The 26266-nt window shown below is 38.1% G+C and overlaps 2 long non-coding RNA genes across 2 annotated transcripts in view; both read right to left on the reverse strand.

Moving 5' to 3' along the window:
• Positions 1 to 1378: 1378 nt before the first annotated feature.
• On the reverse strand, positions 1379 to 3252 carry LOC146476768 (uncharacterized). The gene is made up of 4 exons (XR_014865473.1): positions 3029 to 3252; positions 2534 to 2818; positions 2225 to 2300; positions 1379 to 1863 (listed from the first exon to the last, which is right to left on the reverse strand). It is a non-coding gene; the product is annotated as an uncharacterized LOC146476768 (long non-coding RNA).
• A 21260-nt stretch (positions 3253 to 24512) lies between these two features.
• The window catches only part of LOC146476769 (uncharacterized), a 178435-nt gene continuing 176681 nt past the window's right edge, over positions 24513 to 26266 (reverse strand). The window contains exon 2 of the long non-coding RNA XR_014865471.1: positions 24513 to 25066. This is a non-coding gene — a long non-coding RNA (uncharacterized LOC146476769). The remainder of the gene's footprint in view (positions 25067 to 26266) is intronic.

The following is a 26266-nucleotide window of genomic DNA, read 5'->3' on the forward strand; positions in this document are numbered from 1 at the left end:
CCGTTAATTGAGTGGAGCGTTTAAACAGTTTCTGCAGTTTGACCTCTAACTAGAGACTACCCAAGCCGGGGGTATAAATTTGAACAACTAGTTTGTCCCGGTCGTGGGGCATTTACTAGTTTATTTTCCAAAAATCTTTATTCCAGGGTGTCGGCCAGAGTGGTGGTGGGGGGGGGGGGGGGGGGGGGGAGCTGGGCCCTGTTGGAATTGACTGATGTATTTCCAACCCCCCTTGATTTGAAACTGCCCTCGCCAACTCTGTGAAACCAATCTATGGTTTCCATTTCTACTCTACACTGAGTAATTGTAATGTAGCGTGTAATGTATATGTATACTATTTTTATTATTAACACTAAGTCCCGATACAGGACCCCATTAAACCAGCGTATGTTGAACGGGATATTCCCTCTATAAATATAACAACTAAATAAGATTTTTGTTTCAAATTTAAAGTTGAAACTGATATACTAACATGTCAACGGTATTATACAGAGTGACAAGCCTGTGGGACTCCCTCACGCGTGTTATAGCTTACACGCCGAGTTTGTCTTTTAGAACTAAATTTGTTTTTAAGGACGGTGCTACTCCCGGCATCACAACAACTACACAAATAAGGTAATTTGCACGGTCCAAGCAATGATTCCTGTCCTATAATTGCACAAATCTCAACAAGAAAGGCAGTTAAAACTATCACGTACTCAAACGAGCCAAACTAAACCCGGCTGAAATGTCCTATGTGACATTAAAAACACTGTCGTTAACTTTTCCTGCTGAGATTTTTTTGGAACAAAAATCGTAACACTTAACTGTGTTGAAATTACCTTTTTTTTTTTGGAGAGTTCTCTAAGGACAGGTAGGGTGTATTGTACAACGTGTGGAAAGCTTCTTAAATGGCAAATACAATTGTCCCGTAAGGAACAACACGTCTCCATGGCAACGACCGCAATTTGCATAAGTTATGCATAAATTTGAGTTAAATGAGGAACCGAATTTGCCACTTTTTACCTCTTTTCTCAAAATTTTTACCAGCTTTCCTCATAAAACATATAGCGTTAGAAAGGGCATTTAATCCACTACTTGTGCCAACTACACTAACTTTCAATGGGTTGAACCAATACAAAAGCGTTTGCGGCTTCATTAGGGCAGTCCTTGCCCGTCTAGGGAGGTGACATTTTATCCGTCTCTTGTGGGTTCGAATTCGACCCCACCCGGCGGAAAAAGGGTTTTAAACATACAGAAGAAGAAGTCATATTCACAATGACGAGATTTAAAAATAGGAGAAACAGAACTCGTTAGCCAGAAATGGTCCGTTAGACTTTCTAAAAGCCCTTTCCAGTATTATTTTCCCTTTTCACTCTTTATGTTATCAGTCCGGCACAGTTATCAAATTTGATAACCGGGACCAAAACAAACTATTAGCCAATCAAACCGCAACTTACAGTTCACGTGACATGTTATCATAGCAACCATCTTCTTTCAATATGACGGCCATTTCAATACGAAAACATTTTGATGGGGCTCTAATTCAACATTCGATTTCGGTCGCACAGTGAATTGTGCACAAGGAAAGGTTTAGAATAGGAATTTTGGCCTGACATCAGGAAAATACGGTACAATCTTTGTCCATAATTAATTGACAAAGCTCATTTTGATATCTATCGAAAGCCTCATAGCGTCGTGGTGGACCGAGGAAACCTCGAGCGGTTTTGGCTGAAGCACAGAATTCCTGAGCGATAGCCGATCAAAAAGAAACACCAATCCCAAGAAAATAACTTCCATCAAAGATGCTTGTTTATTGCATAAACATTAACATGATTTGAACTTCTTGTTGCCTTGCTCCTCTCCTTCTTGTCCTTCGTCAATCTGTATGAATGAAGAATTGTTGCGTTATAACTAACTTTAAAAATGGGACTTCAAATAAATTTTGTTTCTTTCTTGTACCAGGGATTTCGAAAGTGCAGGAGGCGATGATTCGATTGAGCAGCGACGTGTGTAGAGTCGCTTCGATCTGTCCTAAATAATTGAAGCGACGTACTGCAATAGAAGTGCAACGGACAAGTCCCGTTTAAATTGTTCTTGAAAGGGCGTATTGAGGTTGTTTGCTGTGGCTCAAAGCTCGAACTGTTATGAGTCTGGCATCACACGGGATTAAAACACCAAGCATAAATTTGTAAAGGATTATTACATTCTGGGAAAATCGTAAAATCGTACTGTGAAGGCATACCTCAACATCCGGCATGTCACCTTCAGCACCGAGCTCTGAAATCACTCTCTGTGGTTACTGTCGGCTGGCTGGTTATCTAACGACGAGAACAGAAATAGAAATATTACAGTCATGTGAATGTAAGCTTAAATGTACAACATCGAAAAATACGAATTATTTCCGTTCGTATCCGATTATATTAGTAACGATACTGAACAAGACAAAGACATGTAATTGCCAAGGAGGCATTTCCGGAACAAAGCGTTCGATAGTTTTCGACTGAGTTGTTTATCAAAATCGTTCCTGGATAACTTAATTTTGAAATCCTACCCTTCATCACTAGACTTTCCCGCAGTCCATGAGCTCCTTTTAATCTCTATTAAGAAAGTATTGTACTCGGCCTATTTGCTTGCCAGCAACATCTCTCAGCCTGATCTCTCAACGAACACGCTTTCTTGGCACTCTTGAACATCTAGACAATGTTCGACAATTCCTCCGGTATTTCTTCCACCGAGGGCAACTCGCATTGTAAGTTAAAAAGGACCCCTGTTTCCAAAGGTTAAGTAGCTATTTTTCTCTCGGTGGAAATCAATGCTGCCTTCATTTCTAGTCATCCTAGAAGCAAGAGTAATTAACAATGGCGGTCAGTAGCGGAATCAGACCGCAAATCAAAATATCATAGTGCCCTCTTACAATTCTTCATGCCCTCCGACAAATAAGTGTTGAATCGAAAGATATATTAATGAAGATCACAGCATTATTTTCTTCGTGTACCACAAAAATTCCCAACTATCCTAAAGTTGATGGCAAAGACAATAAACATACCTGAAAGGGACTGTCATTTCGTACCACCTCTTCAAATTGGAAGGGAAGATCTCGCATAATTCTTTCCCGATGGTCGCCATTTTTGCAGGGCCTTGAAGTTTATTGTGCTATCGATGTTCATGCCTGGAATTCTGGGTATGGAACGCGAACACAATCGAAAAATTACCGAAACAATTGAACGCTCTCCGAAAACTCACCGAGCTCTGGGCTGGCGCCATGTTGTGACGTCACGCCACTTCCCTGACGACATTTTTTTTCGGTTCACCTCAATGAATTCACCCATTCCTTTTTCTGCATATGGATCTCCTGGCATTATTCGAATGATTAATGATGTCCCACGAACTTGGCCTGGCCTGGCTTCTAAGACTTTGTTTGTCGTCCTTTTTTTTGTTTTAATTTTTTTAAAAAAAATTCGACTGAACCAAGCGGAGGAAATGCGCGCGCCAGCTTTATCAGTTTCTTCCAGCAGCCGTCAATTTTTTTCGAGAAACGAATTGGTTGTAGCGATCAATTGTTCCAACGTAAAACATTGTAAATTACTAATGTATGAAGAGACCGTTGCTTTATGTTCAGATTTGAACATTTGCATAATTTATGACTGTTTACACAAACGATCAAATGTCACTTCCTTAGCACCGGCGAAGCGTTTCCATAGATCAAACGTCAAACTTCAAGATGGCGAAATGGTCAACTGATTTGATTTAGCTGTTATATGCAGCTAGCCATCTTGTCTTGTTAACTCAGGCCGCAAATGTGGCTTTGAATAAATCTGTTAGAGCAAATGCAACTTGTGGCTCTCCTGCGGAAGAGTATTATAGCGTTGTGGAACGTTTTAAACCACTGAGAGGTAGGGCGCTGTCTACCTGCCTCAAATACGACCTTTTCGCATAAGGACTCGAAAATGTTAGATGGGGATCCTTCAACATGGTGGCAATCCCCAGCATCTATAGATAAAGTATCCATCACAATTGACTTACGAGGACGCATCAAAAGGTAAGAGATAGCACGTAATGTTGGATTGGATGTTGGATCAGGATGAAGATTCAGAATACGAAGATGACGTCGTACTCAACGAATGGGGTACATCACAAAAAAATGAAGATCTTGAATTGTTTTGTCTTTGTAGGCAGCCTGAAGATGAACGTTTTGCTGCGATAAATGCGACGACTGGTTCCATGGAGAATGTCTAAACATGTCAGAGGAGGAAATGGAAACGTACAAGGATAACCCTGATTTAGAATTTATCTGCCCTTTATGTATTGCTACCTAAAGATACTTTCAATCCAGTGTGGAATCCTGTGGTGTATGTCTGAGGGAGAAACAGAAACATACAAGAACGATCCAGATGTAGACTTTATTTGCCCTTTGGTATTACTTCTTAAACTCGACTTTGTCAGCTTCGCAGCCTCGATTCAAATTTATAAATGCAAGTTTTCATTCAATTTACTTTATTAAATATTAAACACAACGTGTTGAAGTAGACAAAATACATAAACAGTGAAAGTAACTTTCTACTTCGGGATTTCACAAGCCCTCTTCTGTTATGTCAGTCTCTGTGTCACTGCTGCTGTCGGAACTGTTTTGATTTGCTTCCTGGTAATCATCCATTTTGTTTAGCGGCTGTGTAGTTAAACTGCTTGGAACAAGGTCCACTATTGTACACCTGGCTAAATTTGCCAGTATTTAGTAAATGGACAAGGCGTCGTACTCTAGACGATGTGATAGATAAGGGAACTTCTCTATCTACTTTTAGATCACTGTCATAAATAACTTCCCCTTGTTTGTACATTTTTTGTCCCTCTTCAGTGAGAAGATAATTGACAATGAGCTGTACGTTCTTTTGAAATATCTGCGTTTTCCTATTTTCATTCTTTTTATCATATTTGCTTTTCTTAGCAGCCCTACTTTTCCTATATCCACGTCTGGTTTTACAAACCGCAGTAAACTTCTTAGCCGCTTGTTCGGCTTTTGATAGTAATGAAGTCATTTCATTTCTCATATCCTGCAGTGACTCAACCAGTCTACCATTGCAAATGTGGTAGAACATTTGCCACTTGTGTTTCAGATTTATCCCATTTGTCTCAATATATATCAGTGTGATGAAATAATATATAATAACTAATAACTAGCATAATTAAACAAAAATTCACTTGTTTTACGACATGTGCATCCAATGACCATGATGTTCAGTTTCGGCTCGCGAACAAACTACAAAGACCGCTTGCATTTTGCAAACAATGAAACTGTTAAAATCATCATATTAAAGTTGGAAGGTCACGAAATCTTTTACCTCCATCTGGTGTTTCGCTTTGCCTTTGAACGTGCTCCACTTGCTCTCTAGGGATTACAACCACGTCCTCGTGGATGTCGAATTTGGCTTTGGCTGTTTTATGGGTTTAATGTGCAATAGCGACAATTAAAACCAGATTTTAGAAAACGTCTATCTGTATTAAAACTGGGTTACTGACCAGATTTAACCAATTCATCAAATGAACTTGCTTTAACTGCTTTCCTTATACTCCTATTCAAACTCCAATTCTTGTACAGTGCCATGTTCGCTTGGTACGAATTTGGGGAGTGACCGCTGACGTTGACTATTGTCCTGTCCACCAACAAACTCGTTCCTAGGGTCTCTCTTCTTCACTCCGTGCCATTTCATCAGTGGTTAGTTTCTCATAGAAATGAGTATTTATTTCAATATATATACGGTATATAAATTTTTGTAAAAATTGTTTTGTTTTAGCTTGCCATTATTTCAATAATTGCTATATACAAATCGATGGTACCTTTTGTATGTCTTCAAATTTTACCCCCCTCACTTTTCGTACAAGGTAAATCCCCCCCCCCCCCTCTTCCAAAAAAAGGGCTCGTTTAAAAAAATTACCCCCACCCCTCTAAAACAACCGCCGCCCTCCCCCCCCCCCCCCTCCCTCCTCCTAGGGCGTAATAAACGATCGGTCCCTAAGTATTGCTTGAATACGTGCCTCGGTAAGGAGTCTTTTGCAAAGTGAAGTAAGCAAATCAGTCAAAAACGAAGCTCGAAGTGGAATAAAAACAAATATCATGAAAGGATAAATGGCGTCATTATATCAAATTCCAAGCAAAGACAGTTAACCTGGTTCTCAGTTTAATAAGTCATTAGAATATTTACTGAAATGAGCAACCCTTTGGAGCCGACAGTTTCCAAAATGCGGCTGTAAACCGAAAGCTGCTCTTTCTCACTTTTAGTCGGTGGCGAATGTGGGATGTGGATGTAGCTAACTTCTAAAAAATGTTTGCCAGTTTTGACCTTCTCCAGTCTGAAGGTTCGCGTAAGCGAGTTTTGTCCAAAAAGGTGTATTGGAAGTTGCGTGAGAGTGACGCAAAGTGACGTTCCGTGTTGATCACGTGAATTTTTGTGAAACAGTATTCGAATAGACGAAAAACCTACACAAAATTCTGGTTGGAATGGCTGAGCTCGCGGTGAAAGTGGTGCATAGCTTGACTTGCATGGTGAGGAACGTGAGGAACGTAAGATTAAAAAGAGAACTAAGAAAACAATGGCAAAGAAATCAAGCTTGTTTGAGGTCAGTGACAGGAATGAAACTATGCACGCTGTTTCGTTATGTTAATTTGGTACACTTTAGGTTATGATTTCAATTCACAAAAAGAACAGTGAGGGGGTTTACAGTTGATAGTTGGTAACCATGTTAAACAAAACAATGGAAGTTTAAACAATTCAAGTGTGCTTGTTGTTCATTTCAAAATGGCGGATAGTGAAAATTTGCTCAGTTTAGAAATGTTTTTTTCTGAAAGTACGAAAGATCCCAAGAAATTGAAGTGGTAGAAACTGAAAGCTATCAAAAGTTGTACCCCCAGGAGGTATTTCGTTGAGATTCTTTGCGTACCCCAGGTATTTATGGCTAGTTTGTTGGAGGTCCTAACGAATAAGAGAAGCCGTTGGTTCCTTTAAAAAAACAATGTAAAATATTTATAACAAGGGTTGGCTAGCTATATTACAAGTCAGAGAACTAAAAAAGCATTTAATGAATAGGATTTGCGTCTAAGCGATCCAAAACTTAGGATTGCCTGATTTAGTAGCGTAATGAATGTTGACAATATTTGAGGTTTTGTTGACGAAAAATGTTGGATGTCCTTTTTTATGAGTGGGGTACTAGGGCATATCAATGTACAAAGTATGAGTGAATTCTAATTTTGAGCTGTGTCCGGTATTTCTTTGGTTTTTACAGACATTTACTCTTAACGCTCTAGTCCTACTACTGAGCACTCTTGCCAACAGGCGTGCAAGTGGTGTATTTTTTAATTGTAATTTTTCGTTTCAAATAATTAGTGCTGTAAATTATTTCTATTGTCCATTTTTTTTACTTCTATTAATGTAACACCGTTATTGATTGTACTTATCGTTTACAATTACCGTTTATTGTGATTGCTGTTTATTTGTATAAAAAAATGCTATTAGCTAATCTACTAAAAATAAAACGCTCAACCAGAACGTAGCTTCAAGACCAACTAAAGCAAATAAGATTAACCAGTCAAAAACAAAAGACTCGTTAGAAAGCCACAACATACATACAAAACCAAGTTATGCAAATAAAGAAATGAAGACTTTAAGTGGTTTTTTGGTCAACACAATAAGACATCAAACTAAACTATTATAATGTGAATTAACTATGGCTTACGTTCTCTGGGCGATCTGAATTGAAATCGGCAGAAGCACGCAAGCACGACTTGACTGGCTGTTTGTTTGTTTGTTTTTTTTTTGTTGACTAAGAGTGTTGGGCCAACATCTGTAGTATGCCTGGTTTTGCGTCTCGTAGATCGTCTGTGATGAAGCCGGATTATGTATTTTTTAGTTGTGCGTCTTGAAGAGGTGTTCACAAAGATAGCTCCTCTGGACGCATTATCCGCCTTGTGTTCGTCTTATGCAAGACGAACTACGAGAGGGGTGTTCAGTTCTTTCAGTGTTTAATAACCGTGAAAAGCTGTATCTGTTAGGCAAAAGGGAGCCATGCCTGCGAGCCTAAAAGACATTTATGCAGTGGCATTAACTCAATGGTCGGGCCAAGATCCGCACACCGGTATGAGACATACAAATGGAATCAGTAACCATCACTCATCTTAACAAGCATATGCTACACAGTGGTTCTAACAATAACACCAACTATTTTTCATGTTGATAGCGTATTATTTGTGACCTTGAGTTAGTCTTTGCATTGTATCGAAGTGGTTCAAAATGGGTGATGACGCCAAAAGGTAATTTTAGAGGACGTGCGGTTATCATTGTTTTTTTTTTTTATTATTTTTATTTTGCTTAATTTTTTTTTCTGTAGGAGAATTCAGCTGGCGTCACTCACAAGCTTGCCTGAGGAATGCTAGGTTAGTCCATCTTCAAATCCAGGTTCTGTCCTCTGGCGTCACTGTAGTCAACCTGGATAAACATTCTCTGAAGAATTTCCTTGCTAATCACAGTCAGTTCTTCCAGGCGAATGAATCTCTTACTTTACTAACTTCTTTCATAGATATCTTCGAGAGCTGACTTACTTTGCTCATATTGATACCCGGGCCTACGCAGGTACGAGGTAAACGGTCTGACCAATTGGAAGTTTAGATATTGAACCTCTTGGTGAGAATAGCCTTCGCTTGCAATGGATGCTGGTGGTTATTTATAGGACGAATCATCTTAGTACTCACTGTCGGCTGTTTGTATTTCCTCCAATCTCTTTTGGTTGCTGAAGCATATAAGAAGAAGCGTGACATTTCCATATGGGTGGACGCGGTGAATCATCAAGTGATTGTGAAAGGCAACTTCAACTATCTTCAGGATATGCGGTCCGCCATGCCAGTCACCAACAATCTTTTTGTTGATGTCGCTAACAAGTGAGTGAATTAAATTTTGTAGAAATCAAGATGTTGGAAGAGTGATTTTTAGATCTATAGTCGTAAGTAAATGTTTTCGTTTATGTTGTGTTGTGTTAGGCGTTGTTGCTCTGCTGTGCTGTGCTGTGGTGTTGTTTTGTTTTGGGCCATGCCAGAGAACGTTCGAGCATTTCATGAATTTTGTCGCAGGTTTCGGTGACAGTAGGTCTTTCTAGGTCACGCAGGATCCTTGCCTATCAATTACTTCGTAAAGGAATTCACTGAAGATAACTGAGGTGCATCGTGACTTTCTCGGAGCGAGAAAGTTGTCAACAGTAGGCGTTTTTATGCTACAATGAAATACGACTTTGTACTACAAAGAAACGGTTACTTTGCAATTATTTATTTCAGTGTGTTTATTTCGTCAGGTACAAGAATGAAAATTCGCGCTCATCCCAAGCGGCGCCCAACATGAAAAGACTCTTGGGATAGTGATGTACGCATGCGCTACAAACTGGCTACTGACCTGAACTTTCGTCACCTGAGCACCAGTATTCTTGACGGTGAAGGAGGTGCGTTGGTTCCGTAAAAAGGTGCGAGAGGAAATTGGAGACTTGAAAAGAATACTTCCACATGAAAAGGTCAAAAGAAGAACAAAGGTGTTGTTGGTTGTCACTGTTTAAATGTAACACGTTAAGTGTTAGCTTCGAGTGGGTGCATTCGGAGTAGTCGAGCAGTCGAACTTCTCTGTGCGACCACCTGTCAACGGCCACCACCTCTCTCAAACGACCGCCTGTCCATGAAACAGCTGTTCTCGCTCTAAAACAAAACATTTTTGCGACTTCTTGTTACCGAACATTTCATTGCTTGTATTATGTCGAATCTCTTGTTCTCAATCGAACCACTATATCTTTTTCAAAACACCGTTCATAAGTGACCACCTGCTCACGTTTTCGTTTATCGCAGAGATATCCAACTGTATTACGGGATACTGGCACTGTTTCAGCTGCCATTTTCTAGAGTGTACAAGAAATATTAGGTGCGACGGTAAGTAAACTGAAATTATGTCGGCTTTGATCCATTGTAACTCCAATAAAATTTGCCGGAATTGATACAGCTAATACTTCTTTTACATGAAAATAGCATTTCTAAAAGGTTATGTTTTTAAATTTAACGAACCTATTCAGGTTATTAGGGCAGTAAACAAAGTTCTAAAACTTATATTTCATTAAACAAACTGCAAATTACTTTGAAAATATAAGTAAGATGAGAAAATTTTCAATCACAGTTTACGAAATTATTATTAAACGTTTTAACATTTCATTACATTACATTAACGTTACATTAAATTATTGCTACGAAAAAAAAATTGGAAATCCGCTAATAAGGAGTTACAGAGGATCCAGATTGACCAAAATCGCGAACTCGCCGATCAATGCCCTCGACCAGTCTGTTTGGTAAACTAAATGGCGCCGAAACTGTGCCCAACAGCAAAGCGGTTAAAATCAAATGTTCACTGAATTGTGCTGGAATTAGATTCAAAAACAAGCCTTAAAGCGATGAGTGTGGTTTGATTCATTCAATCAGAGAAAAATTATCTTTCACCGACACACAATGAGCAGAATGGCACTGGACAGAACGCAGAATGAAGGCAACAGAATCTATGCAAATCTAAGCGTTTTCCGTAATACACAACAAATGAACTGTAATTTTTGTTTACGTATTTTCCCGCGCAATTTTTCCGTCTGCATGATTTTCCCCGCATGCCACAAGCTGCAGGCTTTCATGCGCATGCTACTGGCTAAAATGTTGTGCTGGCGCTTGTCTGGTTGTTTTCTCACTACGTGTTTTTGCTTCTCGTATAGCTTTTCTCTGCTATTGACGTTGTTGCGAATTCACGGTTTAAATACGTGGTTTTGCTTTCACAACAGTCATCGCATCTACTATACCTGCCTTATGTTATTGAATTATTCAATGACTAATTATTGGACGGAAAATTGGCCAAAGGGGATAATAAGGAATAAGTACAAAGATATGTCTCTTCTGTAATGAAGGGATAGTTATTAAAGGGATAATTTATTTTTAATAATAGTTGTATTTCAATTCAAATGTACTTTGATTAAAATAATGTTAGTAAATGGAGCGCTGTGACTGTTTTATTCTCTTTCCTGAGGTTATTTGTGTAATAATAATTACAAAAAAAAAAACAAAACAAAAAGGAAGGCCGAAGAGTGTGACAGCATGTTGTAATATATTTGGCAGCTTGTGAGGTGCTGGCCAATGATAGGGCTTGTTTCTTCAAGACTCTAATTCCGTTTCTTTTCAGCCCAACGAAGGAAATTCGATAAGAAACTCATATAAACGTGCCGAGAGTAAGCAGGTGCAGCCTTGGCGAAAATTAAAATTGCTCGAGTTTAGTTATTGTTTATAAAAGCTGGAATGATAACAGGATTCAGTCAATTCAACGAATATTAGGGAGTGATAATTGATCTTTGATGGTCAAAATGCGATGGTTAATTTGGACGGGTGGCGGGTGAACAATTTTGTGAAATGTAATTAGGCATTGCGTTTTCGTAAAACCCCCTTAGCTCGAAAGGAGCTGCTTTAAAAACTGAATGTTCCAGAACAATAAACACCTGAGTTGAATTCGATCACAACCACCTTTATCGACATAATCATTATTCTAGATAATAGATGAAAATGAGGTAAGGAGTAAGTAACAGGTGAAAACAGTCATCCATCCGCTGCAAAGCGCGGGAAAACATGGTCCTTGGTCTTAACTATGAGTGGACCCCGTTTTGGAACCACGAGGACATGCTTTACGAAAAAAAAGGGAAAACTATAACTTTAATCGATTATACCTCTTAAATTAATAATGGACGTTTATTTAGAGTCAATAATTATTTCCCTGCCAGGATTATTTACAAAGTTTTGAATTTTAAAATATTTTTATCCGAGCGGCCAAATTGCACTCGTGAAAAACATCACGCGGTAGCTAACTCGCACGCCGTAAATGGTTTTCGGGCAACAATCGATATTTTTTCCATGTTTTATGTATTTCAAGCTTTATAAAGGTACATTCATCGTTTACATAGGACAAATATTCATTCACGATCATTTTCAATAGTCTTAAACGTCATCAAAACCAGCACTGTGATCTCCCACGTTTGGTCAGAACAGCTGGTTCAAAAGACAGTTATCCGCGGAAGCGTTTGTTTTATTAGCACTAAAAATATATAGAACTCCAAAAAGGATGAGGAATTTGTAAGGTTATTACGTTCATACAATAGGCAGACTTAGATAAATTTTATGAAAAAGAAATTGTGGAGCTCCGTTTTTAGGCTTGGTTAAACATATATATCAATTGATTGATTCGTCTATGAAGCTCTGCAGCCCATTCCTATCGCAACACTGAATTCATGAATGGTGTAGCTAAAACCAGTACCAACTAAACATTTGAATACCTGAAGAGAAGGTCAAAGACAGCTGCATCGACTGTTCTTGTATTGATGAGAGAAAAACCATTAAATAAGAGAGCTATTCTGGAACGAACGTCCGTCAATGTAAAGCATATCGGGTTTACTTTGACTGAAGTAGGCCGATTGTCCCGTCTTACTTGCTTCCTTCAGCCTTGTAATTTGACGTCGCCTTGCGTCTTGGATTGACTTTTGAAGATCAGGGTAGATATAAAAATCTTTATTATGAAGATACTTCCTCAGGCTCGCAATCCGTTACCTGTTGTTGTACCGCAATTATTATATTCTTCTTGCTGACCGTGGAAGCTGTTTCACTGTCTATATAACTTGAATTACTGCTTTCTCTTTCCCTTTTTGTTCTTTCCAATGACAAAAACAAATAGCTTGGGTCATGATAGCTTTATCCAGAGGATAAGTCGCTCTCCAGCGGATAAAATGCGTTAGTAGGAGTACGTTTTATCGGCTGGATAATGTTTTATCCACGGGATACAATCATCCGCCCTTCGAACAACCGGGGCTAGCTTTGTGTGTAACTCAAGGTATTAGGTTCTGCTCATGCAAAGTTCCGCGTAAGAGCTGGGCCTTATGTAAAGCGATCAAAGGAGATTAACAATCGACTAAATCGACAATAGTGAATGCGGGACAGAGTCTGGCTGGTTGTTTAAACAATCTCCAGACAAAACCAGTGAAATATTGTGAATGCTCATTCTTGACCTTGGAATCTTAAACAATTGTACTCTTCTCTCAAGGTCTAATAATGTTGAAGCACTAAAGCTTTCGATTGAAGAGTCTCACAATGTTCTTCAGCAAATGCTGTTTATTCTAAGTGAAACAATACAGCAATACCTGTATTGACGCTAAGTTCTCGGCTTCTGTAAGTAATTAATTTATCGCTATCTTTTGACGTCATCTAAATTTGTGACATTTTCATGTCGATGGCATTTGACAAACCCAGCATAATTAGATGTCGCCAGCCCAGCTGACATGGCAAACGATCGTATTCTCTCCATTAAGCTCGAAGGAAGCCTCGAGAAGCCTGTTTTAAACCTTAAAGAGTCGACGTGTTTAGCTGATATTCCTGGAGAATATTCCACCTTTTCTCATTTGACTCTTCCGTTAAAGAAGAAAAGTTGCTAATTATTGGAAATTCAAAGTTACTCCAAAGGAGGTTTTCTCAGGTAAGGTAACAGTAAGCACTTCCCTTTGTCATACCGAGGGTGCTGCTCAGACTGCTCATTAGAGCAGTTCAGTGCTGTTAATTTTAATATCGTATGAATAGAAAAGAGCCGTGATTTCAGAGGACATTCCTAGCTGAAACGTTAGGTAAATATACCAGCAGGTACATATTTAAATTCGACTTATTACCGTGCGCTATTCAAATGCGTTTTTGCATTCATTTTACGAGATGTGGCGCTGCAAATTTAAGAGCCATTGTCAGTAACTTTCGAGAATCCGGCGACAGAAGCGAAAATTCGGTTTTTTTTTTATTTGCCTCAAAAGACCCTTTTGGAGAACTAATTTCAAAAATAATATTCAAAAGTTCCTGCGAATTTTTATTTTGACAAAAATTGGGAAAGTTCGAAATCGGCCAAAACGTGGCCGATGGCCCGATTGAAATTATGCAAATTAGTACACTTTCAAAACTCTCGCTCAAGACAAGGCAGCGTTTTCTTGAGTTGACACTTTAACAATCGTTTTTACATCCCTTGTGCTTGCTTCTAAACTATATTTTATCTCCACCTGAACATTCTTTCATTTAAAGTTGCCCAAGAAAAGAATACAATGTTTGCTATTCCTTATGAGTATCTTGTAACAAAACATAGGATTGGTGGTTTCAATAAATATCTTGTACAAAACATATTTTTTTTTAACCCAGACGTTTTGACTTTACTATCAACTTTACTATTGTTTAGAATTAATTAAAAGTTCATTTTAAGGACAATTTAAACGTAAGGCTGTGCTTTTCTCTTAGCTCTGCACACCATTTTCTTATGTTTGTCATAATTTTGCCCAGGCTCTCGATATCAACTTTCCTCGCTGGTTTCCAAGTTACCACAACGGATTTAGTCAGGAAGGAGTCAGAAAGGAAGGAAACCGTTAATACCATTATCAAGACCATACATTTAAACCTCATATACGAGTTTGCTTGTATTTTTAACTTGACAAATCGCTGACCCGGAGACGTTCAATGGATTTGTAATAGTAAATGTTCTTCTTATTTTTTTTAATGAAAACAACAACGATGTCCCTTTTAAATGGTTTTACTAAAATATGTAAAACTTGTGACCTACCAATGGCTCTTTCAATGATTATGTTGTAGTTTTACAAAAACCTCGATAAATTCCGAACGTCCTGGTTAGCTGACTGATGTCGTCACCATGGTGACAATATTATGTAAGTTACTTTATATAAACATTTGTACACATGCAATTTATTTTGCAACGCGCCTTACACTCGAGAAGATATGCCTCTCGACTCTCTTTTGTTAGCCCCCTTAATTTTAAGATGCAAGACTGTTAATGACCAATTCTATATACCTCACACGAATCTCTCTTAGACTGCATTGATTATTTTCGAATTGATAGACGTCCGTTGTTGTAATGAGTTTTTTTAGGCCTAGTCAAGTGACTGATGAGGTCATCACACTAAATTTGATATAAGATATATATATAATAGGAAGTGTCATTTCCATGTGACGTGGCATCCTCCTTGGCTTTAAAATGATAAAGTTATTTGATCATTTGCGATGTTTTTATATTACTGTTATTATTATATTATTGAAGATTTCATTTTTTTTTTCATGAATTATTTACATAACTTGCCGACACGGGTGTGGGCTAGTTATGTTACACTCAATCATTTTCATTACATTCATACATTTATACGTATTCATAGAACGTCTTAACTATATTTGCGTTCTGGCAGATAATCCATTTCTAACAGCGTTCAATAACGAAGGACAGCTCTTTGCCAGTGTTCGTTATAAGTTATTATTATTATTATTATTTATTATTATTTTTTATTTATTTATTTATTTATTTACTTATTTATTTATTTATTTATTTATTTATAATCCCCTCATCATTCGCCCTTTATACTTTCGTTTCTTTTCAGCACAACGAAGGAAATTCGATGAGAAACTCGTATAAACGTGCCGGGAGTAAGCAGATGTAGCTTTGGCGAAAATTAAACTTGCTCGAGTTTTGTAATTGTTCACAAAAGCTGTGAATGATAAGATGATTTGGTCAATTAGACGAATACTAAGGAGTGAAAATCGATCGGTGATGGTCAAAATGCCGTGGTTAATTTGATGGGGTAGAGGGCGGACAATTTTGTGCGATTTAATTAGTAAATGCATTTTCTTATAACCCTCAGCCCAAAAGGAGCTCCTTTAAAAACTGAATGTTCCAGTACAATAAAAACCTGAATTAAATTCGTATTTTTCCAGAATCGATCACAACCACCTATTACAGCACTGAGGAAAATGACATGATCATTGTTCTAAATAATAGATGCAAATGAAGTAAGGAGTAAGTAACAGGTGAAAACAGACGTCCATCCGCTGCAAAGCGCGGGAAAACGTTTTTTTGGTTTGCTATTAGTTCCAATTGGTTACAAAATCGTTTGAATGTTTTTAAACATGGGGACATGCTGTTCGGAGAAACAAAGAAAAGTTAACCTACAACACTAACCCTAAGAGGACTAATTGATTAGGGCTCTGGGCTGTAAATATATTAATTCCAGATTGTGAGAGTTATTGTCAAAGGGATTTTTATTTTGTTAACTTGGTTCCATTTCATTTTTTTGGAATCATACAAACACGTGCAAACAGCTTTTCATGTTATTTCAAGGCGTTAAACTGTCAAATAAGAGTTACTTGAGACTTGACTCACTGCTCTAGTTTTGCATATCACTGTCAACAGGAGTTCCTCAGACAAAACGTTTACTCTTGAAAACAGCGTTTCTTGGTCTAATAACTGATCCGTGATTGATAGTGAAGTTCCATGTCAGGTAATTAGTCTTTCTTCCATTTTCTCTATTGTTTCTATGAGAAATCGTGACTACACTAAGAGGTACCTATAGCTCAAACAGTACCTGTTAAACGTCATAAGTTTTTGTGTATTTTTTTCTTCTCAGTTTGCTACCGTTTGCCATTAAATGAAGGTTTTATTACAATTTCTTTTTTCACTTTCTTTAGTTACCGGTATATTGGCAATCGCAATTTAAAACGTTTTCCACGAAATATGATACCAGCGCAATTTTTTTCCTTTAAGAATTAGTCCGTCGCAGAATTTTCCAAAATAAAGGCGCGTTGTACCGACTGCTATTATTCGCAAGACTTTTCGCAATTATTCATGACTGTCATAACGCTGGGTCTAACTACAGTATGTTATTGATAAATAAAAACGGCTGCAAGGAAAATGTCGTTATTTTAGATTCTGATAATGACAGTGAGTATATTAAATAACTTAAAGAGCCAAGCTTTGCGGTGGGTTTAGATCCTTGGAAGAAGCAATTATAAATGACTTAGAATTTTGGTCACGTGATAAAATCAGCTTCTTTCTACCTGAAATGAAGCGAAATCCCGACAAAAAATACCACAAGAATAAGTGAAAAACAACGCTTAACTCGCTAAAAATTCCTATTGAAATTAAACACGCCACATGATTTGAGCATCGCATTAACTTCTGAAACAGACGAGAAAAATGGCTGACACCAAGAATTTGTTCTTGAGTTAGTGAGGCTTGGCTTAAAACTGTTCTTGTTTTATCAGTCAACAATAAAACGTAGAACATTTGAACTCAACAAAGAACAATCAATTTACATGAGCAATTTTATAGCCTCTGGAATATGTGGCTGAACATTGCAGTGTTACCAAGCTCAATGGACTTTCAGAGAAAGAACATTAAAATTAATTCTTTTAGGAAGACGCAGACCTTCAATTGATTTTCAAAAGCAGTCCATTCAAACTGTTTTGAGTAGTACTAGTATAGTAAGGTAGAGCTAAATCCAACGAGATCTTTGACAAAATTAGTGTGAATTAAGCGGTAAATTAATATTATCTGTAGACAGCAAAGTCGCCAGCTGCTGGTACAGCAAGTGCTAAATTTCCATAACATTCAAGTTGATTTTGTCATTTGTTTCAAAATCGATAAGGGTATAAAACGAATAAAAATGTAAATATAAATATATGAAACATATTTTGAACTGCGGATAAGAGCCGGATTAAATAGAAAAAAAAAGATCCTCGCAGTTAGTACGCAACTTAAGCAGTTGCGCAGCAAAGTTTTCCCAAATTGTCCGAGTCGTTGCGCGACTCGGGAAATTTGGGAAAACTTTGAAAATACGCGTGAAAATTAATTCTTAATTCTACTCGCTCCTTTTGCGATTACATATACTAAACCGAAGAATGCACCACCTTCTCTCATTATTGTCCTCCCACTTGAAGAGCGGAGTTATAGTTACAGTTATAGTTATTGAGAAGTGTTTTCTAAACTGAGTAAATACAAGCACTACTCGTGCGTATCCATGTACCTTGCTTCAAATCAAGGAGCATCAATCACGTTTTACTTCAAAATGCGGATAACTTGCCACAAATGTCAATACAGCAGTTTGATGTTGTAAATGATTTTTCATTGATAGGAAAACACTTTGTTTCCAGAGGACACTTTTCGATGAAATGTTTTTAGCAAACAAATTAATTAAAATTTAGCTTTAATCGTATTAACAGAATTAATTTACCATTTCGTCTATTCTCAACATTTTGACGTTAAATAAGTACTTGGAGCCTTCATTCGATTAGTTGATGCTTTTCTGTTCAAGCCGAATTCATTGTAGTTTAGAAGGAGAAGGGAAATACGGCTCCCCTAAAAAAAAGCGTGGTAGGCTAAATTCATTTAATAGAATTTGGAATATTAAAACAAATGCTCGTCGAACGTGGAGGACAAGCAAATGAGCGACATTCCGCCGTCGGTCACTAAATCCATGTTATCTTTGATGGTTTTTATTTAGGCCCTATTGCAAGTGGACACAAGTTAAGGACGGTACCTACTTACTGCGCATACGTTCTGCGCATCTGGGTGTCCTGTGGGTGGTGCTTACTAATATATAGATATTTTTTGGGCGGTTTAAAACAAGCGGAGAAAGTAAAACTCACCAAGTGCTCTTGGTATTTAAAAAGAAAATTTGGGGTAACCATGCATTTTTCAGAGATAATAACGAGTCAATTAGGGAAAAAAACGCCATACATTGCTTTGTAGTTTACGGCTTTTTAGAATAATAATTGCTTAATTATCTCTAAAAAATTCGTGGTTCTCCTAATTTTCATTTTGGATTTCAATAGCCCTTGCTGAGAGCTGCTTTTTCCGCATAGTCATAAACCGCGCAAAAATACTGTGAAATCGTTTGGCTTGACTTTTGTGTGCACTTACGATGCCTTGCAACGAGCTATGTTCGATTTGATGGAGCCCCAGTTCACATGTAGACTTTAAAATGAGCATATTTAAAACCAATTATCTCCATCAACCGAAATAAAATCAGGCAAATTTTATTAAACTTCCATGAAAAGTTATCTTATGCGACAGGTATAATACATGCTGTAAATGGTTTGAACACAGGAGTCGTATCATAAAAAGGTAAATTATAAGGCTTTCGAGAGAGTGTAGTCCTGAGAAGGACTGTAGTTGTGACAATTTTTACTGAAGATTTGACAAACACTTCAAACTATGACTTTTCTTAAGGAGGCTCGCAGCAGTTTTTCTGGACTAACGGTTGAAGTTTTGAAATTACAATCCCTCATAGAAGATAAACTTCGATCTCCTTCATACTACATGATCATTTCAACACGTCAATTTTTTTATCGGTTTCCAAGTAACAACTATTACCATAGCAACGGTAGTGCATGGCCTCTTATTTACAACAATGTCCACATTTGCTACAAGGGCGCAGGCTACCTGTTTAGTTTAAAGTTTCCAAAACTATTTACTAAGAAGAAAGGGCATTAAAGGTTAATAGTTGTTTATAAATGAAGTTTGTAGTAGATTCTTTTCTTATGCGGGCAATTTTTTAACGTAAAGCTTTACTCATACAGGACAATGAGGTTGCTTTTCCTGCTCATCCTGTTACCAGCAGTAGGAGGTCAAGGTGAGCATTCTTCAGTACGAGGAAGATACTATTTTAAGGCCCTCGGGCTCCTTTAACTTACCTCTTTTCCCATCATGCAAAACGGTCAGAGTCTGATCTTCAGTTGATCACATAAAAAATAACAAAATGTCATTGCAGCGGACGCCCACAGGCACATTCTAGGTTTGCTTTTTACGCAGTGAGTCTGGTGCTGAGATACAATGGCCGTTTTCACGCTAGAGACGGACAAATCGTCTGGACGGATAAGTCGTCTCCGTGTGAAAACGGGACGAAGAAAATTTTGAACGTAAAAGTCGTCTAAATTTTTCCGTCTGTTACGACGATTTTTCGAAGTCGATTTGTTCGTCTAGACGGACAATTCGTAGAGGGTCGGACTTAAATTCACACCAGACGAACAAATGGTTGCATCTCGTTCGCCATACTCTGTAAGGGGAATGGAACTAACAAAAGGAGTGATGACTTATTGGAAAATCAAAATGGCGGGTGGAAAGACCGCTGTTAACAAGTCATGGTCTGAGCAAGAATTAAAGGCATTTGTCAGTGTTTTGGCTTTGAATGAGAATAGAGATTGACCATGGGCCACTTCTTTGGAATTGCAAACCATGGCACTGACGAAAAGTTCAAACGGGAGTATGTTACTGAAACACTTTGGTCCAAGAGTACGTAATTTGATGTCGAAGGTCTCTGGAGCAAAACGAAATCTTCACTGACTTGACGTTTTCTTCTGTTTAATAAAAGCCTGCTCCATATGTACTTGATGGCAGCCATTTTTCCAATAGCAAGGTAACCAATCCTGACTTTCAAAATCGTCTGTTTGTCCCTCCCGATATGAATATATGATGACCAACACAAGGTAATAGATTGCTTGAGCTCCCTATAATGTGCTGTAGCAACCCGAAGACCACGGACGCAGGCCCTGGAGAGGGAATAACCAATACAGAGGTTCGCTTAAGGGACTCAGAAGTTGCCTGCATCCATTCCTCTGATCGGGTAACCGAATCCATCATGCTCCAGGGAACTTTGCTCAAAATAAAGCAGAGAGAACAAATGCAGCCATAAGTGATGCCGTTGTAGATGGATCAATATTGAGTTAGGAATATTTCATATCATTTGATGGCCTGACAATGAAGAGATTGATGCACTATCAGCGAGTGAAGTAAAGCAAAAAGAGAGAGACTGAATGGAAAAGAATGTATGGCAAGTAGCCCAGCAATGGTGGATGATGAGCCAGGGCCTCCTGGAGATCTTGTTAAATGTTATGTTACAACTTTCCAAAAAGATCTTTTTTTTTTTTTGCAAAAAGTGTCTGATGCAATACTCAGCAGCCAAAAGTTAGGCAAAAAGACGCCAGGTCGCGAGTTGCAATTACTTCAAGAAGATATATTCATTTATGGATATATTGGAGAGATTTTACTTGAATACCAGAAGGGGGGCTAGTGAAATTTCCAGCGGCAAACTATGTGACTTTTGCCAGTCAAGCAAAATGTGTTGTAGTCAGAACGAACGCAGTCCAAGGCCTTTCCCTGATTATCAGAGCCCTGGACTTCACTACCTACCTGTGCACAGGAAGCCAACAGTGTGCAGAACCATTGACGATTATTTACCACGAGCCCAGTTAAGGGAAGCATATCAGTCTGGTGAATGCTCTCTGAAAGATCTCGAAAGCATTGCAAAATTTGCACAGGAGGTTTTTTTTTTGTATCAGACGAATGTGTGAAAACATATTTGGAGCACTTGAAATTGTTGGAGCTCGAGGAGGAAAAGAAATATAGAATGGACAACTCGTCTGTTAAAGCTAAAATGACTTACCAAGACTATGTGCAATAATAAGACTCTATAGCTAAGTAAACAAACAGTGGCCGTGTTGGACAAATACATACCATCATACGTGCCATCATCTGATACCAGGGAGAGTGGCGTGCTTATACAAGATTAAAAATGGGGGACATTGACATGTTTACTTCTCTAATCAAATCTGAATCATTAACACAAAAGCCAACTTCCACCCTTAAAGTTCACCAGAAAGCGTTTACAATAGCAAGCACTTCTGATGTACGAAAACTCTCAAATAATTAAAATCTTTTAAGCTCACTACTTCCCTGACGTGTGAACAATTCAAATATTCGCAAACGTATAACACTAATCGATCACATAAATGAAATCATTGAGTATTAATTGTGTAATCGATGGGTGATCAATGAGTAATAGATGAGAAATCGATAGGCCACGAAATTTTCAGTCAGCGATTAGTTATTGACTGCATTGATTAGGGATCGATATAATCTCGTGGCTACACAAACCATGCCAAATCGAAAATAAAGAAATAAAAGTACTTTTATATTTACATTTACAGATCGAAACAAGGGCCCTAGATGGGAAACTTTGACGCCGAGAGATAAACTTATCAATAAGTCATCGATTACTCATCGATTATTGACAATAATCAACGACTAATCAGTTGATTACTCATTGATTACCCCTCGATTACTCATTGATGTTATTGATCAAGGGTCATTTAACTAATTAAAACCAAAGCAATTACTTTGACTAATCACAAGGCAGATACATGTAACCGTTGCCAAGCGGAGAAAAACGCGTGCGAACGAGGCATGATTGGCTTTGGTTTTGCTTCTCACTGGTTGAGAAAGTGGTGCGAATTTTGGTGACCAATCACAGAGGGTACTAAAGTAAAACCAAAGCAAATGCGAAATACTTTCGACACAATTGAAAACTGCTCTATTCTGTAGACATTGGCAAGTTTGATTGTTACATTAACTATACGATTTTGGAGGAAATTTTACTGGAAGCCATTTCAAGAGAGCTTTTCGTAGCGTGTTGAGGAAAATTGAGGTGACAGAGGCCCTGTTCACAAGTATACATTTAGCATATGAACGAGGAGGTTCTATAAAATGAAACGTCTTCTTTTTAGTAATTCGTCTATACAAATACAAATTGTCCTTCAAAGCGCTACAATGGTAGATTCATCTCTGAAAAATTAATAACCAACGATTAGTCAATTTGCATTAAAAAACCGGAAAGGAACCTACCACAACACAGTTGGGGATTTAGCTGTTGTCCTTATTATCGGGGTATCCGTAATAGCGAGGGGTCAGTTGTTCGAGAGCTGACTGTAATACCTAATTGGGGTAGCCAAAATCATTATGTAAAAAAAAAAATAAAATCGTTTCATTTCAAGTTTTCATTCTTTCCAACATCAGTTATTAGAATGTCAATAAATTGTCCTTATTAATTATTCCAATCCACACTATGAATGAGACAGTCACTCGGAACAAATGCACAATCACATCATTCTTCAAATAATTTGGAGTTTTGCCCGTTTAATACCAGGGTCCTTGTTGCTAAGGCCTTATTCCGGAGGAACAGAACAGCAATGCACATTTAAAAAACATAAAACACCCATAGTGAGTGATGTATATAGTGATCCTTACAGCTTCGCTGTTGTCTTTGTCATCATCGTCATCACTATCCAATCGGGGTCGTTTAGAGGATTCTCGCTAAAAGGAATTACAAAACAAGACCCCAATTAACTCTTTACGTATACAACACGACAGTATAAAAATATGGAGTTCTGACCTCTTAAAACAGTTCTCATACTATCACTAAAGCCATTCATCTCAAACTAAAATTACAAGTTGTTTGCATTTTTTAAGAAAACTGACTGTAATGTGGCTGGATGGCTAGCTGGCACGACCCCCCATATTTAAACGCACTTTTCCAACCACACTTTTCGACAAGTTACAAGTTAAGAGGAGTGGAAAAATTTTCTATTCTTGAATTAAAGAGTACCTTTTTCGGTCTACAGTTTTTAAGATATCCTGCGGCTACATTGTGAAATGGTTGGTCTGACAATGTAAGGACTGCCGTACTTACCTCTATGCGCTGCAGAGGGTTAGTCACTTCTGTCGCGATTGTTTTTCCTCATTAAACTTATTGTTTTGTAGCGTTCTCGTTGCCGTCGCCGTTGTCGTTGTTTAGGGAGTTTTAGCAACGACGAAGACGACGGTAACGAGAACGCAAAAAAAAAAAACAACAACAACAAACAAACAAACAAACAATTGGCTGAATGACCTTCATAACCACTTTTTGGTACATTTCTTTGCCGTTACTGCACAACTAGGACGTGAAATTTCCCAATGGGTCGTTTTATGGAAGACGTAAACACGAGACGAGGGTGCGGTCTCCAAGAATTTAACTCCAAGAAATTTCACCTACATTTGATATTTAAAGCGAATTGGAATAATCGCGAGGATGTTTCAAAAAACGCAAATGAATTTAGTGAATAGTAGTTTAAGAGTCATTGTCTGAGAAAACCAGGCAGAGGTGAAAGATGGGGGTCGGCCGATTTCCTTCAAACTTTCACCATTTAATATCTGTCCGAAATGATAATGAATGATGCTATTTAGCAATTCTCTTGCTGTTGCGTTTCGTAGTTTGACCACCCCCCCTGGTTTTGACCCTTACTGACCCTGATGTCACGCAAAATATATGCAGAATTTGAAGCTCAATAAAATATATTTCGCGTCATTTCTGGGGACTCATATCGATTGCTCGTATTGTTTATCGTCTAAAAAACGTTGTTAAAGGAAAATATCCCGACTTAACATAAAACTTAATTTTTTATGGAATTTTGCAATTTCCTTGCGATCGCGAAAATGTCTTGGGCCAAATGTGAGGCAATTTCGAAACTGTTTTTCTCAGAGGTGCGGCGTTCCTTTCCAAAAATTTCTTGATATTTTTTAAGCCAAACATCTGTTCTCCCAAAATCAGCAAACTTTAACTTGAGCCATTAAAATGCGTTTGCATGAGCCACGCTCAAAGTCAAAGATGACTCGGTATTTTTGCTAATAAAGTTCCACAGCGGGTTTTTCTCGGTTTTTCTTTATTTCATCTTCTTCTTGTTTGGTTTTTTGTTTTTTGTTTTTGGATAAGCTCGATGAAACTATCTTAACTCTTCGAGGTAGAGCTTCCCTGGAAGATTTAGTTGAGTGACGCTTTGGGCAGGAATAATATCAAATTGGTGTTAGCTCACACTTGATTTGATTATGCGTGACATGTCACGGTATTTGACAATTGTCAAACGTGATCACAAACAGAACACATTTCCCCCTTTTTTTTACATTTGCATTTTAAACTTGGTAACAACAAGCATTTCCCTGAAACTATATTAAGTCTTGGAGTCAGTCTGTCGTTGATAATTGTTAATTAAAATAAAAACAGCATCAAATACCTGTGAAACTTGCCACGGGAAAAGAACCTCCGGTATTTTCGTTACATAACAGACAATTGAAAGAACAACAAATCTTTCTTCTGTAATGCGTTGGGTTCCGCCATAAATCTGAGGTGCTCTTTCTGGTCTGTGGGTTTGCCTTGTGGCGCTGAAGGTGTTGGTTTGAATATTTGTCCCTTGGTATCCAGTACACGAGATATTGAATCGCACTGGCTCGTCAGTCTTGGTTTGGGAAGAAAGCGTGGCGCGACGGGTTCAAAGATCTCCGAAGCCGATTTGATTCTCAACTGAACAGAGCAGGTAAATTTGATGTCCCTGAAGATGAGAAGAGACAGACATCACAAGAACATTACAACAGACTAGACCGGCCGAAAACAGACTATGTGTTTCCACCCAAGTTATATGGGACAACGAAAGGGTAACACACAAACCCGACGAGGAAATGGCAAGATGTCACAAGGCATTTTTGAGCTGCATAACGCTGTTGTTCCAATCGGTTCAGGTTCGTTTTATGTTAACTGACTGACTGCATACTAGACTCATTTAAAAAATATAAACAACATACCATTTACGGCAGTGGGAACCGAACGCAAAGTTTCGGACATTTTTTTTGTTTACATTTGTTCCGCGGAGTCGCATTATGCCGCCTCAAATTAGTCGTATCACAGGACAACCAATCTTGACCTCCATGCTACACTATTGTATTTTAACAGCTTTTAGTTGGAATTTTGGAATAAAGGCGGGACACATTTTGCCTCATTAAAGTGTTTCTCAATTATATATTAAATATTTCATATTCATCAGAAGAAACTAGTTTTGTTTTATACCAAAAATCATGATTCCTTGTAAGAAAAAAAAAAATACAATGTATTTTTGGTATAAAATAAAACAAAGTTTCTTCTGATGTTCTGATGGATATGAAATATTTAATATATATTTGAGAGACACTTTAATGAGGTAGAATGTTGCCTGCTTTTATTCCAAATTCCAAGCAAAAGCTGCTTTTAAACTATATCAAAATACAATAGCTAGCATGGAGGTTAAGATTGGTTTTCCTATGTAAGGCTCCGCGGAACAAATGTAAACAAAACAAATGTGCTAAACTTCGCGTTCGGTTCCCACGGCCCTGAATGGTATGTTGTTATATTTTTTAAATGAGTCTAGTATGCAGTCAGTCAGTTAACATAACACGAACCTGAACCGATGGAAACAACAGCGTTATGCAGCTCAAAAATGCCTTGTGACATCTTGCCATTTACTCGTCGGGTACGTTTGTGTATTTAATGCACTTTCGTTGTCCCTTATAACTTGGGTGGCAACACATAGTCCGTTATCGGCCGGTCTAGTCTGTTGTAAGGTTCTTGTGATGTCTGGGGCAAACAGTCATTCCTCCTTCTCATCTTCAGGGACATCAAATTTACCTGCTCTGTTGAGAATCAAATCGACTTCGGCGGAGATCTTTGAACCCGTCGCGCCACGCTTTCTTCCCAAACCAAGACTGACGAGCCAGTGTGA

The sequence above is a fragment of the Pavona decussata genome, unplaced genomic scaffold, assembly GCF_977016875.1.
Source record: "Pavona decussata unplaced genomic scaffold, jaPavDecu1.1 SCAFFOLD_72, whole genome shotgun sequence".
Taxonomy (NCBI): domain Eukaryota; kingdom Metazoa; phylum Cnidaria; class Anthozoa; order Scleractinia; family Agariciidae; genus Pavona; species Pavona decussata.